The 20,922-nt window shown below is 37.9% G+C and overlaps 1 protein-coding gene, 1 long non-coding RNA gene and 1 pseudogene across 4 annotated transcripts in view; 1 reads left to right on the plus strand and 2 right to left on the minus strand.

The window, feature by feature from the left end:
• Positions 1-20,922, plus strand: part of AK5 (adenylate kinase 5) — a 190,137-nt gene that overhangs the window by 104,272 nt on the left and 64,943 nt on the right. The gene's annotated exons all lie outside the window — the stretch shown is intronic.
• Positions 2,632-2,750, minus strand: LOC118605403 (annotated as a pseudogene).
• On the minus strand, positions 11,384-20,764 carry LOC107513898. Its single transcript, XR_004955388.1, has 4 exons — positions 19,395-20,764; positions 16,973-17,031; positions 15,008-15,166; positions 11,384-12,197 (listed from the first exon to the last, which is right to left on the minus strand). It is a non-coding gene; the product is annotated as an uncharacterized LOC107513898 (long non-coding RNA).

Consider the following 20,922-nt stretch of genomic DNA (forward strand, 5'->3'; position numbering starts at 1 on the left):
TTTATTAAGCATCAGCTGTAGATTCAAGGATCTATTTTTCTATTTCTAACCTTCAAAAAAGATTGATGGCCAAGGACAATGCAGCCGAGGAATTAAATATATTTTCTATTTGAATAAAAGCAAAGAAATTTCTGTGGGTCATTTTCCTCTCAGCAGAAAATCTCTCCCTACTGCTATACTTTAATGTTCCAAAATAGTTGGCAAATGATCCAACTCTCTAATTAGGCTTTATTTTTCTAAAAGGATAATGTCTGAAACTTCCTTCCACCTCTCATCAGTGCTCCTCTGCAATGGCTAAAAGCCAAGCGAACATGTTCTTCTGGGTTTTTTTTCCCCATCTTCAACTAATATATGTCACAAATAAAGCAGATAGATCTGACCACTATCCAAATGTAATGGCTGGCTCTATATTTCATATACATATTCTGAAGCTATTTTCATGAGCATTAAGTTCTTCCTTATATCACACAGCAAGAAGTTATTGAGGAAAGATATAATTCATTTCTACTTATAATGTTTAGCATTTATTAGGCAACTAATACATACTGAACATTGTGCTAAGTTTATTAATTTGATTATCTCACTAATTTCTCACGGCATCTTTCGGAAATAGGATTATTATCTCTATTTCATAGACAAGAAATTTGAGCAAAGAATAAGTTGCCCACAGTCACATGTGATTCACAGTGGGGAAGTAAGCTAGGACACATTCCCTAACATCCACACTATGCTGCCTCCCATCCTAGCTTCCAAAGGCAGGCCATTCAGTGATACATTTTTAGAGCCTGATTTTCAGTTGCTAACTCTTTAAGACACCAGCAGAGGCAAACGCCAGACAACTGCTATTGAAGATGAGCTCATGATCCAAAATTACAGACTGCACAAAAGAATAAACCATAACAAGAAATCTGGCTGATTCAACAGAAAAAAGGCCAACAACTAGAGATAAGAAAAGCCTGAAAAAAATCTTAAGATAGGAATATTTTAAATATTCAAAAATATAAAGGGAAAATTAGAAACCATGAAACAAGTACAGGAAAAAAAAGGAAAGTATAGGAAGGAAAAGGGAAGAAATGGAAATTCTAAACACACAAAAAAAGTCATTGAAATAAAAATTTAATTAACAGGTTGAATAGTAGAGTAAGCAGCTAAAAAGAGACTTAGTGATAGAGCTGAGAAAATTATCTTAGAATAATACAGAGCGCTAAATAGTTGCCAAATATAAGAACAAACTTGGGAGACGCTGAAGATAGAATAATTGGGCCAACATGTTCTAAAAGGAGTTCCAGAAGGAGGAAATGGAGGGGACGGAGCAGAAGCTATATTTTAACAGATAATAGTTGAGAATTTTACAGAGATGAGATAAGACAAGTCCCCAGATAGAAGGAGTATATCTAGTCCTGAGCAGGAGAAAAAATATTCTTATTTATTCTTTTTTTCATTTAGTCATTCAACAAATACTAATTGAGCACCTACTATGTGCCGGCTACTTTTTAGGCACTCAAAACATAATTGTATAAAACAAGCAAGGAGCTTACATACTAGTGGGAAAGACAGATAGTAAACAAACATAAATTACTAAATTTTCTGGATTGTCAGAAGTAATAAATTCTATGAGAAAAAGAAAAGTAGATTAGGGTAAGAGAATTAGGAATGCTGGGGCGGAGGACAGATTACAGTATTAAATAGGATGGTCAATATTAACTAGGATGAGATTTGAGCAATGACTTGGTATATAATATAAAACATCAGAACACAGAAGACAACAATAAAATATTTTTTAAAAAAAGGTGTTACCTATAAAGGAACAGCAACTTTGGTGGCAGTAGAGTAAGTGAAGCAAGAGCTAGACTTTGTTGAGCACTTTACTATAAGCCAGAACTGAGTTTTATGGTTTCCATGCATTATTTCTAATCTTTACAGTAATCCAAGAAGGTAGCTCTGTTTATCCCCAATTTACAGCTAAGCAGACTGAAGCTCAGAGAAGTTAAATAACTTACCAAGACTACACAGCTAGCAAGCTGTAGAGTCAGGAATCAAAGTTTGATCAGCCTACCACCCAAAATCTAGTTTCTACTTAAACCACTCCAAACAGAGCCATTATCAAGGTCATGGGTAATCTACTGCCAATTCCTTTTAACACTTTTTGGTTATCTTTCTTGACATTTGCTGCATTCATTCACTAAACTTTAACTATAAAGAGCCAGGTAGCAAATAGGTCATATGGTCTCTGTTACAGTTACTCAAAATCTGTTGTGATAATGAAAAAGCAGCCATGGCAATATTTAAACACATGAGTATGGTGTATCTGTGTTCTCTTAAAGCATTATTTATGGATATGGAAATTTAAATTCCATATAACTTTCATGTAATTTACTTCAACTATTTAAAAATGTAAAACCCGTTCTTAACAGAGAGGCCATGCACAAACAGGCAGCAGAGTGCATTTGATCTTCAGGCTATAGCTTGCAAACCTCAACTGTAAACCATCCCCCCATTTAAAAATTTCTTTTTTTTTAGACAAGGCAACCCTTGGTTGACCTCACAGATTGCAAGTACCTTGTCAGCTTACAATCCTTTATTTATTTATTTATTCATCATTCATTCATTCATTCATTCATTCATTTTTTGCGCCTACAACACCTGGTCTTCCTAGGTGGTCTCCCATCCAAGTACTAACCAGGCCTCGCCCTGCTTAGCTTCTGAGATCAGACAGGATCAGGCTTGTTCAGGGTGGCATGGCCGTAGACCATCCATCCCCCCATTTTTGACATTCTCCTCTCCACGAGCTTCTAACATTTCTAGAGCATTTAATACTGTTCTACGTGCTTCACATTTATTACCTTGTTTTATTCTCAGACAAGTATATGAAATAGATGTTAGATTACTATATTATTATTTATTATTTATTGCACTTTGTTAAAAATATTTTTATTATGTTATTTATTATTATGTTAGTATTATAATTATTATAAGGAAACTGAGGCACTTAAGAATTAAGCAGTTTATTCAAGGTCACACAGCTGGCAAGAGGTAAAGACAGAATGCAAACACAGATGTCTGACTGCAGAGCCAGGGCTGGGAAACATACGCTAGATTCTGCTACGATAAATAAAACTCAAAATCTGAGTGCTTTATTTCTAGAGGTTCTTTCACATGTGACTTCCAAAGGGATTCTGGATGGGAAGGAAAAGAGCATGAGGGAGATGGATCTGTTCTTGACTGCACATTACCTCCTCTCACATTCACTTGGTGTCCCCAGTCACTGGCCCACCCTCCGTGCAAGGAGGCTGGAAAATGGAGCTTCCCTATGTCCAGGAAGGGAGATACCCATTTCACGAGCACTGAGCCAGCATAAGCCACAAAGCTCTTGCCCCACAATGTTTGCTCTCTTTTGGTGCTCCTCCTGCTTCCAGATTCATTCATTCTTGGTTTCCATGTCGAACTCCTCTTTGTCAGCGTCATTTAAATTTGGGCGCTCCCCAGCACCCTGGCTGGGGCCACTCATTCCTCACTGCACACGTTCTCTTTTGAGAAGCTCAGTCATAGCCATGATTCCAGCTTCACACAGAGCTCTCTGGTAAGCTCCTGGTTGCATGATTCTGCCTACTAAACAGCAATAGTTGTATTTCCCATGTGCATCTCAAGCTCAACACATCCAAAACCAAACTCACCATCTTCCCCCACAATATCTGTTCTTCCTTCTGTTTTCCCTATTTCTGTGAATGATACTGTCATTCTCCCAGCTGCCCAAACCAGGAGCAAGAGTGTTTTCCTAGCCTCATTCTTTTCTTTCCCTCCCTACATCAGCTTGATCAAGAAGCTGGTCATTTCTCCTATACAGGGATCTCTCCTTCCCTCTCCAGTCCACTGCTGCTGTCCCAGTTCACACCTTTTGCCTTCCTTGTGGGACCAGAGTCCCTGCTCCAGCTCCTCACCCACCAAAATCTTTTTTTCTGAGAAGCAAAATCAGTTGGCATTCCACTGTTTAAAACCTTTCTTGGCTCCTCTTTGATATCAGAAATAAATCAGAAACTCTTACCACATACATGGGAACCTTCGAGTCAGAATCTGACTCCCTATCTCCCTCCGCAACTCATCCCTTGCCAGCCACCAAAATACACCGAATGCTCCAGCCACACCAAGGCATTTACAGTCCCCATGAATGTTTTGTGCTCTGCACAGTCCTTTTCCTTTATATAGAAACTCCCCTAACCTCATCACCTCTGTCTTGGATAACTCTCACTCATGCTTCTTCAAGACTTAGCTTCTCCTTAGGAAGCCCTTCTCTTGGTGCATGTTCAGTTCACCTTTTCTGGGGGCCCATGAGACCCTGCGCTAATGATGACTCCACTAAGAAATACTGTTGCAGGAAGTAGGAAGTGCAAGTTATTTCATACAAAACACATGCTTCATGAATGTGAACACCCTTTCTTTCCTCCCCCAAATCCAGCCTACACTGAACTTTCTGGGAATTGGTGCCTTTCTGTAGCTGACAGAGGCCACCATATCTTCAGCTAGGTGAATGCTAATTGCTTGAATACTTCTGGTTTCTGGTCTGGCATGCAAGCAAGAGCTTAGAAGTCACCACTCTGTGCTAACGAGAAGTAAACAGCTAAACAAACAGAAAAATCAACAGTTCTTAGATCTGTTAGAGAAGTGAGGTCACAAGACAAACCACTTGAAAAGACAGATGAGCAGATTCAGAGAATCACAACTCCCCAGAGCAGAAACCTGCAAGAAAGAAGCTCCACAGGAACCATTGTGGGGTAGGAAACCCAAGCTGTAGTTGACAAATTGCTGGAGGCTTAGTGTGGGCAAGGCTAAGAGGTAAAAACTCCAGGAGGACCTATACTTTTATGAATTTTGCCTCCAGGTTCCCACAGTGAAAATCAGAGAAAAATCGGCTTACGTTTTCAACTGAGGGAGGGTGTAAGGAACCATTTTGAAGTACACCAGGGCATTCTATTCTTATTAACAAGGTCTGCTCTCAGGAGAAACTGTTTTATCAAAACCTAACCTGTCGGGGCTTCATCAGAGCCTAACTAACCTACTTGGAAGAAGGGAAATATCAACTTGCCTCCTCTAGCCATTCTGCCCCACCTAAGGGAGAAAAAATCCTGAGAAAGACTGGTGAAGCTTACAGTGCAGGGGTATAGGCTCACCACAATACTGAGACCTAATCATAGAACTATGTGTGTTTCATAGAACACTTCACCTCCTTCCCCTACACCTTACCACCATATTACTAAAAGTTTATTTACTACAGTTCCTTTTATCTAGTACATCGTGTCCACCTTTCACCAAAAAATTATGAGACATATTAAAAGGTAAAAACACAGTTTGAAAAAACTGAACGAGCATCGAAACAAGAGATAGCTGTAGCAGGAATATTGGACTTATCAGAAAAGAAGTTTTTTTTTTTTAAAAAAAAAACTATGATTAATATACTAAGGGCTTAAATAGAAAAAGTAGACAACATGCAAGAACAGATGGATAATGTAAGTAAAAAGGTGTAAATCCCAAGAAAGACTCAAAAAGAAATGCTAAAGATCAAAAATACTAACAGAAATGAAGGATGCCTTTGATGGATTCAATAGTAGACTGGACATGGCTGAGGAAAAGAATCTCTGAGCTTGAGAATATGACAATAGCAACTTCCAAAATAAAGGCCAAGAGAAAAAAGGCTGGGGGAGAACCAGAACAAAATATTCATGAACTGTGGGACAAGTACAAAAAGTAGAATATATATTTAATGGGAATACTACAAGGGGAAGAAAGAGAAAGGAACAGAAGAAATATTTGAAGCAATAATAACTGAGAATTTCTCCTATATTAATGTCAGATACCAAACCACAGATACAAGAAGCTCAGAGGACACCAAGCAGGATAAATACCACCCCCCAAAAAATTGCACCTAGGCATATCATATTCAAACTGCAGAAAATCAAAGACAGAGAAAAAAAATCTTGAAAGAAGCCAGAGGGAAAATACACTTTATTTATAGAAAAGCAAACAAAAAATGTATTCAACTCCTCAAAAATCATTCAAGCAAGGAAAGTAGAGTGACATATTTAAAGTGTTGAGAGAGAAAAAAACAACAGCCTAGAATTCTATATCTTACAAAATTATTCTTCAAAAGTGAAGGAGAAATACTTTCTTAGACAAACAAAACTGGAGAAATATGTTGCCAGTAGATCTGCCTTCCAAAAAAAATGTTAAAAGAGTTCTCTTCAGAGAAGGAAACTGATATAGGTCAGAAATTCAGATCTACATAAAAAAAAGTAAGAGTTTTGGAGAATAAATAAGCAAAAGTAAAATAAAAACTATTTTCTTTATGATCTAACAGATAGTAATTTGTTCAAAACAATCATAATGACAATGTATTTGATTATATATGTCTATATGTAAGTGAAATAAATGACAGTAATGATACAAAGGACAAGAGGGAGGAAATAAGAATTTTTTGTTATTATAAGGTACTTGCACTATCTAATTATTTGAAAGTGGACTTGGATTAGTTGTAAATGTATATTGCAAACTCTAGGGCAACCACTAAAAAAAAAAAGTTTGAAAAGAAGTATCTATATGCTGAGAAAAGAGAGAAATGCAATTATATAAAATGCTCAATTGAAACCAGAAAAATCTGGAAGACAACGATAGAAACAAAGAACATGGCAACAAATAGAAAACAATAACAAATATGGTAGATATTAATCCACCTGTATTAACAAATACTTTAAATATCAATGATCTCAATACAAAAATTAAAAGACACATTTCCAGAAAAGATTAAAAAACAAGGCCCAACTATATGATGTCTACAAGAAACCTACTTTAAAAGACACATATAGGTTAACATAGGATAGAGAAAGATATACCAAGCTGACACTCTTCAAAAGAAAGCAGGTGTAGTTGTTATTAATTTCAGACAGAACAGACTTCAGAGCAAGGAAGTTATCAGGAATAGAGACATTACATGATATAAAGGGTCACGACTCCAAGGCACCCAACAACTGTGTCTCCAGGCTTACCATCCACCCAAGTCTTTGATCCCATCCTTTCCATCTCCCCCAGGACTTTGCTCCATTAATCGGTATTGCTTTATCTTTCTCAAGGCTCTCATCTTCGAAGTACCTTTCTTTCTTTCTGTATACCAACCCATCAGCTCCTTCTTCTTTGAGGAAGAAGGAGCCATGAACAGAGCCAAGTGTCACAGAACCGTCAAGTGGAAGATTATCTTTCCTCTCCTTTTTTGTTCGACACCAAATTTGGTGAAAGAGAAGTTGCCTCCTGTGATTCTATGTTCTCACCTCCCACTTTGCCCTATAAACTGATTTCTGCCTGCTCTGTTCCCCCGAGAAACCATTAAAAGTCATCTCATTACTGCCAAGTCAGGAGGATGTTTCCTAGTTCTTACAACGTCTAGAGACTAAGACACTGATGACACTTTCTGCTTCCTCAAATCTCTTGGCTCCCTTGGCTTATGCCACCTCTATGGCCATTCTTTTTCTGCTCCCTTCAACATGATTTTTCTTTTTTCTGGACCTCTTCTCTTACTACGCACATGCTTCATCTATGCCCATGCCTTCAACTTTACTAATATACTAACTCATCTAACTAATATTGAAAATATTTGATATGCCAAACTCTATATGAGGTACTGGGGATAAAATGAAAGCACAAGAACACACAGTTTCCACTATCATGGAGCTTACGGTAGAAATAGATCATAATAAAATAATCACATAAATAAATATAAAATTAAAACTGCGTTACGTGATTGGGAGAAGAAGTACATAAGTACAATGTGTAGATGTGGTCAGTGAGGTAATATGAGACTTTTCTAAGTCAAAAAGTGTTCGAGTTGATCTGAAAGATAAGTAAGAGGTATATGTGAGAAAGTGAGATAACAGGAAATGATCGGGGTCAAAGGGGATGGTCAGAAAAAGGAAATAGCTTGGAGAAGCAGAAAGAAGCATGACATTTGAAAGAAAACCAGTGTAGCTGGAGAGCAGAGTTAGGGGAAAGGGTGTGAGATGAACCTTGAGATTAGGGCTCTGTAGAGTAGGTTAGGTGTTTTGATATTATTCTGAGAGCAATGGGAAGACTTGAAGGGTACTTTTGGGGTTTTTTGTTTGTTTGTTTGTTTTAGGGGGAAGCAGGGGGGTGTGTCAAATAAGATTTTTCTAGTTGCCATGTGAAGAATACTTTAAAGGAAGGCAAAAATAGATCAAGGGAGTCCAGTGGGAGGCTACAGTGGTCCAGATGAGAGATCATGGATGCTATATTGCACCACGGTGATGGAGGAGATGGACAGAAAAGGATATAGTTGAGCGATACTTGTAAGGCAAAATCAACAGGACTTTATGTTGGAATGGCTATAAGAGCCAAGGGAGAGTGAGCTGTTGAAGAAGATGCCTGGAATTTTGACTTGCACAGCTGGGTGGATGGTAGTGACATTCACTGAAAAAGAACACTAAGAAATGCCAGTTCTATAAGGGAAGAGCACAGGCGAAATTTTAGGCATGTTGAGTTCAAAGTGTCTTAACACATCTAAGTAGAGAATTCAAGTGAATGCTTAAATAACACAGATCTTGCGCTTAGAGGAAAGATCTTGCCTGGAAATATTAATTTGTGAGCTGCTGAACATCAGAAGAAGTCGAAGCTGTATGTGGAGATGCAATGCCTAGAGAAAGAAAACAGACTTAAAAAGAAGAGGATCTAAAGCTGAGCACTGAGAAAACTTAAATGCAGGATAGAGGAAGATGAAACAGCAAAAAAGATGAAAAAGTTGTTAGAGAGATTGGAGGAAAATCAGTAGAATGTGGTGTTCCAAAAACCAAAGAAAACAGTATTTCGAGAAGCAGATAGTGTCGAGTGATGATGAGAGGATGAGAGAGGGAGAAAATGGAACACAGGCATTGTATATAGAAACGTGGAGGAAATTGTTGACCTTACAAAGAGCTATTGAGGGAGGTCATCTTTGTTTGTATGTTGGTTCGTAAGAGAAGACACTGAGCATGTTTAAAAACTTGTAGGAAGGATCCACTCTTTATGGAGGAGAATGTGCAAAGGAGAGGAAAGTTCCTCTGAAAGCAAGAGGGCTAGGTTCTAACTCACAGGTGGAGAAGGACCACATGTAGGTTATAACATGTACCACGGATAGGATGGGAGCATGGGTTTGTATGGTTAATGGGGAGTTCTGATTTCCTCTCAGATAATTTCCAGAGATCGAGAGGTCCACTGAGAGTCCAAAGGTTTGGAGACAGTGGAGGATTGAATTGTGAAGTCATGCAGAGAGTGAACCAAGGAAACAGCAGAATAGGCTAGCAGTCCGAGACTCCGTTTGCTGCTTGTGCCTAAAAATTTATTTCCATTTTGTTAAAGCAAATGTTCGTTGGGTGCCCCTCCAGTGCCAGACACTTATCTAGGCACAAAAGATACAAAGTGCTGTGGAACTTCCATGGGTCACAGAGATGGTTGATAGTTTGCTTCACTCAGTGATGGAGTTTTCACCAAGTATGTGCTACAAAAAGACAGAGAGCAGAGTATTAGCAGTGTAAATGGTGGGGAACCAAGGACAGAGGGAAGTAAATAGAGGACAGAAGAGGGGAAGGCCCAGAAGAAATAGAAGTACATTTGACTTCTTTAAAAGTTTAACTTGGCCTTTTAAGCCACGCTTCTCTTGCTCGGGCCCACTTCCACGACTGGAAGTGTTCTTTCCCTTCTAATAAAAGTTTTCTTTTCTACTGTAAAAAAATAAAATAAAATAAAAAAATAAAAAATAAATTTAAAAATAAAAATTTAACTCTATGTCACAAATATGAACTAGCTCTATATTAAAAAGAATATTTGATCCTAACAATCCTGCAAGGATCATTTCAAATCCTTCTTCTTTCCTGAGATCTTCTCTAATAATTAAACATTTATATCTTGCCTGCCCTGCCGAACATCTAAAGCACCTGAGGTTTATATGCTAAGTCTTCGCACTCAGTCATACTTCATTTTGTACTTCAGTATATATTGACTCGTATCGCTCCCTGATTATCTCCTTCTTGCATCCATTATGAGAAACAGGATGGACTATGGAACCAGGTAGACCTGGTTCAAATGCAGTGCCACCTTTATTGCAAGTTACTTAACCTCTTCAAACCTGAGTTTCTTCATCTGTAAAAATAAACATGATACCTTGCAAGCTATTTGTATTAAAAGAGAATTTTTGTAAAAGCACCTGGAACAGTAGAACATGTAGTAAATATTTTTCCCTCTTTCTTTCCTTCTCCAGAGGGGAAGACCCTGTCATGTATTTCTTTTGTGTCCACCATACTGTGACAGAGACACTGTCAGGATGAAAATAGACTTACTAAAGAAAATCATAATGCCTCAGTCCCCAGCCAGAACGGATAACAGCATTTACTTGAGGGGGAGGCTATTTCAACTGAATTTCCATAGCAGTATTCAGCTTCTAAATCAAGAAATAATATATTTAGCCAAAACACGTGTTAGCTTGTATTTGTAAAGCTGATTTAAAATGGTGTCATTCCCAAAGCAGTATATTTGAGTAACACAGCACTGATCATAATTAGGGGCTTGTCGAGTCGTAGGTGATACACTGAGTCCTGTTCTGCTGGGTAAGTCCTACAAAGACTGGTTGAAACTGGAAAGCTGTAGTAGCCAGATTTACCTCTCAGCACTTATAGTTGGTGGTGAAACCTCATAGTGACATATTGGAAACATGAAAACAGGGATGTTGGAGACGGACTGAAGTCAGAAAGATGTAAGTCTAGCTCACCCCAAACACTAAGACAAATATAGCTGCTACAGCTTCAGGAAGCCAGCCCTTCCTGACTGTCTCAATTGGCCATGGGAAGTCTACAGCTAATAGATTCTGTAAGAAAAAAAAAAAAAGTTTCATTTTGAAACTTCATAAGTTAATAAGAATATATCTTTACCATTCTTGACTGCAAAGTCAGGTATATCCTTCATGTTTTCAGTGTAGATATCAAATATTAAACAGCGGCAGTACAAATGGAAAAGGACAAGGACCATATGATTTCACTCATATGTGGGCTATAAAATAGAAAGCAACAAACAAACAAAACAAACTTATCGACACAGACAACAGAGGGGAAGTGGAGTAGGAGGAAGATGAAGAGGGTAAAAGAGGCCAAATATATGGTGATGAAAAGAGACTAGACTTTGGGTGATGAGCACACTCTGCAAGATACAGATGATGTATTGTAGAACTGTACACTTGAAACTTGTACATATTAACCAATGTCACCCCAATAATTTTAATTTAATTAAAAAACAGAGACATTATATCACTTAAGTTACCATTCTGAGCCAAGAGTTTGATATATTGTCACACTCTGAAGACATAAAAGTAAATGCCTCATCATTGTGCATGTCTGGCATTCCCCATCACAGGAATGTAGGAGAGATCTTTGCAGAAGGAAATAAAAACTGAAAGAATTCTTTATTTCAAAGCAATAAGATATACGCCAGGGGTAAAACATATAAAAGACTGATCAGTAGAGACTGTTTGCTTTTCTCTTTTCAAAAAACCTATTATCCTTGTTAGACAGCCTTTATAATTAATTTCATGGGCTCCTATGACATCTTATTAACTTAAATAACCTTGAATGCCCTGTCATTTTGAAGGCAAAATGAAAATATTTGTGATAACAGAATAGTAGCACTGCCTTGTAAAGGGAAGGAAAGAGAATTCATGTGTGACCTGTCATCTGATATGCCTTGGAACTGTAAGACAGAAAACTGTTGTTAATGGGAAACCAAATAACCTTCTGAGATTATTATGTATTTACAGAAGCAACAGTGGGAAGAGTGCACAAAAACCTGAAAACCTAATCTAAAAGCAAACACAGGCTTACACACACTTAAATGCGAGTTGGCAGAAGAGGGATGTGATGAGGTTGCCCTTTGCTCCTTGGAGTCCGTTGCCAAGGAGCTGAGTTACCACGATCCACGTCCTGATGAATTATCTTTCTCTTCCTGTGAGGTTTCGGGTAACAGTGTATATCCTTATTTTAGTTTAATTCATATTTTTATTGGGGCTGGTCATTGTAGCTAGAGCAACTGCAGACCCCAGGCTTAGAGTCCTGGATGGGTTTGAGTTCCAGGTTCTGCCACCTTGTCATATCACTTACTTCCCTGAGCTTCAGTGTCCAGATCTATAAAATGAAGAAAATAACGTAAAGGTTAAAGAGCTGATTCCTATCAAGGCATTCTATCAAATGTAAAAGCACTATGCAGGTAGTTATACAAAGTCTTAACGTGACGATTATTTACAATAAGTTTCTTGTATCTTCTTTTCCATGTAGGTAGAAAATAAAGAACAACTGCTTTGCCACTAAGAATCTTTAAAGGAGCTGTCTTTGAAACACATTAAATAATAGCACAGAAAAGAAGAAAATAGTAAAATAGTGAAAATAAGGAATTTACTTGGGATTCCAGTATCATCCTGAAAGCTCTGAACAGACTTTCCTTACTTTTACCAGTGCAGGTTCCTATTTCTGTCATGGCACTTGTCTCATGGATCATGGCAGTTCATGTCCATGTCATTCTCCCCAGAGATTGTATCTAGGGAGATTATTTCTAGGGAAACACCAATGTATACTTCACTATAATTCCTCAATTCCTTGCATAATGCTTGACAAAGTATAGGAGGGCAATTCTTTCTCTCTTTTTAAATTTATTTCTATTATGGTAACATTAATTAATGAAATCTAGTAAGTTTCAGGTATACAATTCAACAGTAAGGGATGTGTGTGTGTGTATGCATTTCATTGTGTGTTCACTGCCCATAGTTAGATTTCTTTCTCTCACCACAAGAAATATTTTTTCTGAAAGAAAAATGAAGACAAATATGAAAGGGAAGTACAGAAGGAAGTCTAACATTCTGTAAATTATAAGTGGAGAATAAGGAATAAAACAAATTTATATGGCAATGATGAGAAAAAATTTAACTTAGATGTTTTCAAAGGAAGGTAGCTGGGATGTAAAGGAACCCAAAAACTAACGTACAAGATGTGGTTGAAGGATCTGGAAATATCTAAGTCCGTTTTTTTGACCAGGCTCTTGCTAGCCTGTTCATACTATGGTTGGTGGGGTTTGTGGTCTTGTTCACATCTCTGTTCCCAATGCCTTTTGCACAGCACCTGACTCATTCCCAGTAGTTAACTGTTCAGCGAGGCAATTCCATTCTTTAAGGGACTGTATCATTTTACAAGAGGGAATCAGACTTCTTTGTTGCTGTGTAAGAAAGAATTGGGCTCCGGAGATGGAAATAACAGAGAAATGGAATTCAGATCAATATATAAGGAGTTGCCTAAATAGTGTTATTCGGTTAATTACCTCATTGAAAATATTCAAATTCTAGGTAACCATTCTAAAGGGATGTTTTTAAAAATCAGTGATTTCTAGGGATGAAAAAATTAGATGTTAATATTAGCATTTTAACATAAGGTCTTTTCCATCTCTGAGTCTGTATGTTTAATAAGGGCTAACGTCTGTGTGTGTGTGTGTGTGTGTGTGTGTGTGTGAGAGAGAGAGAGAGAGAGAGAGAGAGAGAGAGGGAAACCAGCTCCCACTATTGTTATCCCAGAAGTATCTAAACGTCACCCCCACTATGCTTCATTAGTTCCTGAAATTTTATCCCTGGGCAATCTAAGGGGGTAGGAGATGATATTGTGTCACTAGAAGGTCTCTCTAAATTTTTCATCATTAACGTAATATCATTTAACCAAGTGGAACTAATGCAGCTAAATAAAATTCTCATCATCTTAGAGCATTGTCAATTGTATGATCTTTTTCAGATTAAATTCAAACCAATAAAAATCATTGTACTATCAAATATCAAAAATCACAGGCTATGGGCTATTGGCTATACACACATGCACACACACACACACACACCCCCTTACTGTTGAATTGTGCACCTGAAACTTTTGGATTTTGTTAACCAATGTCACCATATAAATAAATAAATAAATAGATAGATAGATAGATAGATAGACAGATAAATAAATAAATAATAAAAAATATATTCCCAGAAAAAAAATCATAGGAGTTTTTTGTCCCCCTACCCCCACCACCACCAAAGGTAACTCTGTTAGGAGTAGAAATATCCATTGTTGTCCATTGACCCTGAAGTAAGAATGAATTCCCTATCATCCAGCAGAGGTGGTGATATACAAGGGAATACCTTGTTTAAAATCATGAACTGGAGTTCAGACTACCTTCATCTGAGTTCCGGTTCTGCCAGTTACCGATTGTGTGGCCTTAAACTTCTCTTTGCCAAAGTTTCCTCACTTGCAAAGCAAGGGTTTCTTAAGGACTAAATGAGATAACATACACAATACACCTAGAGCAATAATACCAGCTAAAACATATTAAGTACCAACCCTGAATCAGGCACAACGCTAAGCATTATTCAGTTATCTTAACAACCCTACCTCTAGCCCCCAGTATCAGTCGAGACTTAGAGATCTTAAGCACCTTGACCCAGGTCACACAGCTAGAGTGGCAGAGCTGTAACACAGCTCGCTTCTATCCAGTGTCCAAAACCAAAACCTGTGTTTCTAACCTGTATATCCTCCTCCCTGATGAAGTTGCTTTCTGACTTTGAATTTATGAGATAGCTTTAGAATTAGAACCTGCAGGAAGACTGAACATCAAAATAGTTAAAATTTCTTGACTGTCTTCTATGTTTCACGTACTATTTGAAGCACTTTACATGTATTAAGCCATAACCTTATGAGGTTTTGTTAATATTCCCATTTTTTCAGTTATAGAACTGAGAGGTTAAGTAACATGCCCAGGATTCAAAACCAGGCCATCTGACATCACCGTTTCACTTCAAGATAGCCCTCGGTGGGGCAGGGGACTCTGGAAAACCAGGAAACCACATTGATGTCCAAGTTCCAAAGAAAGACAGGGTGCTGGGGTGAAGAGGAATCAGTGACAGTCGGAACCCACTTACCTCTTCGATAATTTTGCTAGAACTTCCCACAAGGTCAGGAGCAGAGATGGGCCCAAAGAGGAACAAATGAGACAGACTTTTTAGGCACGCCATGTGGGGTTTTTTGTTTGCTTGTCTTTAATTTAGAAGCTTGATGACTCATAAAGAACATACTTGGTTCTACAAAGTAAATACAACAACATTTCTTTTAAAACCACTTTGCCTTTTTAATTAGTCTTGTCTGGGGGAATCCAGCAGAGAACACAACCTAAAACTTGCAGGTTTTTTTTTACTATATATTCATAACCTTGAAGAAAATCCAGAGTCAACAACTTTTATGAACTGCCTATCCTGTTCCAGGAGCTCTCATGATCTAGTTTAATCCTCACCATGACCCTGGAAGAAAGTATCATTATCCCCAAGGTCACACAACTAATAATGTCTTCACTCCAAGTTCTTTTTTCTAATAAGCCACGTTGCTGCTCCAGAATCTATAATAATGGCCCCCAGAAAATCTCTCCTTGCCCCTCAAAAATGGAAAAGTCAGCTTTTTTTTTTTATCCTCATATTTGCAATCATGGGAGTTAATCTCACAGGTTTATAAAATGAGCAAGCCATATAAACAGTAATGTCATGTAAGTAATGTCAGGTCTGTGATTGCTTCTCTTTCAATACATAATATGCTTCCATTTCCTTGTTATTTTCTTACATTTAATATTTTTTTTCTTATTTGTAAAAGCAAAAATACATGCTATGAAAAATTTGGAAAATTATAATAAGAGTAAAGAAAAAAATTAATATTAACAGTTTAGAGTATTTCCTTGATTGGTAGATATTTAATAATGTTATAATCAAATCTTTCTTTTAATAATATAGAATTTCCCATGTCTTAGAATAACTTTTGTAAACACATTTTTAATGACAGTATAAAATATAATTCTGTAGGTATGCTATATTTATTTTCATCATTCCCCTACTATAGGAAACTTATCTTTCTTTTTTCATCTTTTCACTGTTGACCCTTGAACAACACAAGTTTAAACTACGCTGGTCCACTTGTATGTGAATTTTTTAAAATAAATATGTACAGTACTATAAATATATTTTGTCTTCCTTATGGTTTCCTTAATAACACTTTCTTTTCTCTAGCTTACTTTATTGTAAGAATACATTATGGAATATATATATATATATATATATATATATATATATATATATATATATAAACATGAACCATGTGTTAATCTGCTTATGTTATCAGGAAGGTCTTCTGGTCAACAGTAAACTATTAGTAGTTGAGCTTTGAAGGAGTCACAAGTTATATGTGGATGGATTTTCGACTGTGGTGGGGATTGGCACTCTTAACCCCTGTGTTGTTCAAGGATCAGCTGTAATGCTACCCTGGCATATCACTGCACATAAACTTTGCCCAAACCTCTGATTATTACCCTAGGAGAAATTCCTAATACTGGGATTACTGAGCCAGAAGGTATAAAGGGTAATACTGCAATATTTCTATTTCTTTATAATCAGATATACTTCAATAATAAAGCAAGGATTACTGATGGGACAAAGGAATTCTAAAGAGGAAGGTTTTTAGATAAAGCTGTTCTTCTAAATTGTTTGAATAAGAGATGCCAAACTGGGTCCCATTGAATCCCACATGACTCAGATGCAGAGCATACATTAAATGCTGAAGTATCTGCACACCATTGATCGATATACTACTAGTCCTCCAAAACATCAGTCACCCATGTGGCCAGGCCAGGTCAAGCCCCTAGGATATGCAGTAGAACCCCTCCCAGGCTTTACTTGGGAACAAGTTAAGTCCACAATCAGTCCTTTACTTCACAGCAGTTACTGAGTTTCTTTGAGCCAGGTCATGCTCTGGTATTTCCACACCTTCCTTTCTCCAGAAACAGTATTATTCAAAACATCCAGGACTTATTGTGATTTCCAAACACACAGGCTTTCTTGAATACTTACAGCCAGTTCCCAGGACATCTCCCTTAATCGTCTCATGTTCCATTTGACCTCCCTATTATCTGTGAAGGAAAACATGTCTTTATAAAAATAAAAGGAATTTGTAGAAGCAAAACTAAGAAACAAAAATAAATAGATTTTTAGAAGATATATAAGACAGACTCACTTTCCAGCTTAAGAAATAAAACATTGCAAGAAATTGAAGTCCTCTTGTGTACCCTCCTCCAGTGACATTCCCCTGGCCCTCTCCAGAGGTGTCCACTCTTTGAAATTCAGTATTTATCAATCTACTTTATGTGCGGCTATGTTGCTAGAATGTAGGTTCTGGGAAAGCTGTCACTTTGCTTTGTTTTCTGCTATATCACCAGTACCTAGAACAGCATCAGCCCGTGGTAGGAATTCAATAAATATTGATTGTATGTAAAATAAATAATATATTCCTAAGTAATGCAAGGGTTTTTTTGTGTGTTTTCATTCCGCATATTGTAGATATCCTTCTCAATCTATGCTGACAATGTAACTCTGCTTCATTCATTTTCTCCATATAGCCTTGCATTGGAAGACTGTCACACGATTTAGTTATTTTATTCTAATAATGAGCATTTAGGTTGTTTCCAGTTTTCAATATTATAAATTTGGTGCAATGAACTTCCTGGTATTATTGCCTTATTCATTTGCGTACAGTTTGTCTAAAACAAATAGCAGCAGGGGAGAAAGTGGAAAGGGACTAGCCTTGGCTCTGCTAAATCTCTTCCTCTTCTAAATCTCTCCTGGAGTGAGTGGGAAGTTGAGAAATCAGCTCAGCCCTCTGGGCGTTGGCTTCTTCACAAGTAAAATAAGGGGAGTTGGCCGGCCGGTCTCTCAATGGGTTTGTGCCTCAGACTGATCGCGAACTTAATTATATATATTTCCACATTGTTCTCACTAAACTGATACTTTTAAATATTTAAATATAATAATTATATATCAAAGGTAATTGAATTTATGCAGTTCTGTCATTTTGTGCTACTCTATCCCTTTACACAATTCGATCAGTTAAAAATTGTATAAGGACACTTACACTACATTTGAAATACATGTATCTACTCTAAATTAGAAACATTTTTAGCAACAATGGTACAGTAGTTAAGTAGGACCATAGACTGCCTCCATGTAACATTTCTGTATCTTTCTCAATCAATTTGGTTCCAAGGCCCTATCCTTGTAGGTAATGGAAGTGTCATTCTCAGTCATGGTTTAAGGACCCCTTTCTTCCTCTCCTTCAGGTTCTTGCTAGAATCTGGGGATACTTACCTGGTCCAAAAAATATGAGGAAGAGGCTTCTGGTCTTAACAATTTAAGGTCAACATGAGATACTTATTGTTCAAGCCTATGTGATCCACTCAAAAGTGAGCCTTTCCGCTCACATCCATGGTGCTGTGACCACAGTCAGACCACAGGGGCAGTTGAGACCCCAGCCATCCACCTGCCAAATTCAACAGAAGTCCTGGCATTTCCTAGAACTGTACCATTATGCTCTGTGCCTTAAAAATAATGAAATTGCTTTGTTGAAAATATTCTGGAGATAGGCTAAGAAGATCATTGATAACTTGAACCCTGCTTTAATGGAGGAAAGTAGTCTGTATCAATCCTGTATAAACCAGAACCTCTACAATGCATAGTTATCTTAAAATGTCTTCTCTTGACTAGTTTAATTGTGTCCCTGCTGCCTTATTTGCAATTTAGCATCAAATCCTTTTTTTAATGGCATGCAAAGAATCCAGATCCTAATCGGATTATCATAAACATAGATTTGCTGGATGTGAATTAATAAAGCATTTCCAATAAGTTAATGGAGAATATTGGAGGGAGTAATTTCTTCTCTCTCTTAATGTTTGAGAAATGCCCAAACATTAAGACTTGCCTGACTTCTGAACAATTGAGAAGTCTCCCAAACACTCCCTCTTCCCCTCTGGAGGAAGTGAGTAAGGGGCAGGGTTCAGCCGTTAGTCTGATAATAAGTGAGGTTCACATTGATTTAGTGCTTTTCGGTTTTCTGAGTCAGGAGAATGTCAGTATATCAATTCAACAACTACATAGCAAACATCTACTAAATGTCAGGCAGGATGCTGGTACTATTCTGGGGTTATAAAACTTAATGAAGATTCAGTTAGTCCTGGCCTTCAAAGATCTCAGTCTCTGGGAAAAGACAAGCATGTTAAAAAATATATACCCTCACTAGGTGGGTGTTTTAGTTAAGATTCCTCTGTTTGCAAGTCACCAAAACCTGTTTAAGCTTTTCCTCAAAAAGATCAATGTGTTCGTAAATCTTGGGGGACCTCTCACAAAGCCAAGGAGGAATGCAACTGAGTATTAGCAGTCATGCAGAACTGAAAACCATTAAGAATTTCCCTCCATTGTGTGTCTGCACCGCTCTATACATTACCTTAATTTTCAGTCTTTGCAGGCCTATTTCTTCTGCTAGTAAATGTGTCTACCAAATGGTTGAGCCAACAGAAAATCCAGTCTCTCTCAGCATAAATTCCTAGGAAAGGGTGTTAATTGTCCAAGCATGGTTCAGGTGCACTCTTGATCCAAGCACCAATGGCCGGGTCATATTTTAGGTGCAGGAAGGGTGCTGGGCAGAGTCCAGTAGGTGTCAACTATGTTGAGAATTTATGTGAGTGCTATGGGTTAATGAGGAGGATGCCACTTCTCCATCCTCTGTGTTCAAGGCACTGTGGAAGATGAAACAAATTAATAAAATACACAGCTAACTCTAATATAAGACAGAGTATGATGTGGTATTCACTATCACTTAGATACAACATGCTCTATGAGCACATTGGAGAGGGAAATTAATTCCAGTGTGAGATAGGAGAGTGACTCTTGAGTTCAGTCTTAAAATGGGTCTTTTAGTAAGAAGAATTACAGGTAATGAGGCAGGTCATTCTAAGAAAAAATAATAAGCTGAATACAGAGATTGGAAATGCAGTGCATGTAAAGAGACCCAGCGAATTTGGAGACTCAAAGACATGGATGAGCCTAGAGGGATGGGCTGGCCCACATCAGGCAGGGTGTTAAGGGTGCACTGGAAATTCCTTGTCAGCTTGGAGCAAGGAGACATAATCGGATCTGCGTTTTAGAAATATACTGTCGCCTCCTACATGGGGCATGGACTAAGTGGAGGGATTGGTCTCAGTGAGGCTGGTCAAGTGGATATTTTAATAATTTAGGCAAGAAGAGATGACAGGAGATGGGCTAGAGCAGAAGCAGAGGCAAGAAATGTAGGCGGTCAAGGGAGAGTGAGTCTGCAGGAACTTTCAGCCAGGTTCCAGGATTAAATTGTGAGGATTGACACTGGAAGCTCTCCACCAAGAAGAGGGTGTTAATGTTGTGATGTGCTCCTGGAAAAAGGGGGTCCCCTCGTCCTTTTGCTTCTCTGTTTTCCTGCTCTGCACACTACGGTATTTCAGTGTTGTTGACTGGCTGGCAGGTCTGATCCTGATGAAATTTCTAAAACCTCTCTCTCCCCAGGACATTTTTTCTCATTCATGAAAGCGAAGTGCTGCCACTTCACGGTCCTGTGGAGAGAGAATACTGATATCAGGCCAGGAAAAAAATCAACCTTTTAAAAAAGCTCACTGCACCTTTCAGTAGATGAAAAATGTGTGCCTGCAATTCATTGAAGGCAGTGAGTATTCTGTTCTTGAGTTGCTGTGGCAACTGCTCAATTAAGTGAAAAGAAATGAAGAAACAAATGTACTATTATAGCTGCTCTTGAGCTTAACATTCCCTAAAAGAAAAGAAAAGAAAAGAAAAGAAAAAAAAGGAAGTCACATTTGGTGAGTTACTTTCCCCAAGGCTTTTCTATGACTGCATTTCAAACATCATGTCCTGTTCTCCCACTCTGAGCTTGAGCTAAATGCCAGGCTTGTTGTCATCTGTGGAACACTTGAGCCTCGGATTTCACC

The sequence above is a fragment of the Rousettus aegyptiacus genome, unplaced genomic scaffold (genome assembly GCF_014176215.1).
Source record: "Rousettus aegyptiacus isolate mRouAeg1 unplaced genomic scaffold, mRouAeg1.p scaffold_m13_p_1, whole genome shotgun sequence".
In the NCBI taxonomy this organism is placed as follows: Eukaryota; Metazoa; Chordata; class Mammalia; order Chiroptera; family Pteropodidae; genus Rousettus; species Rousettus aegyptiacus.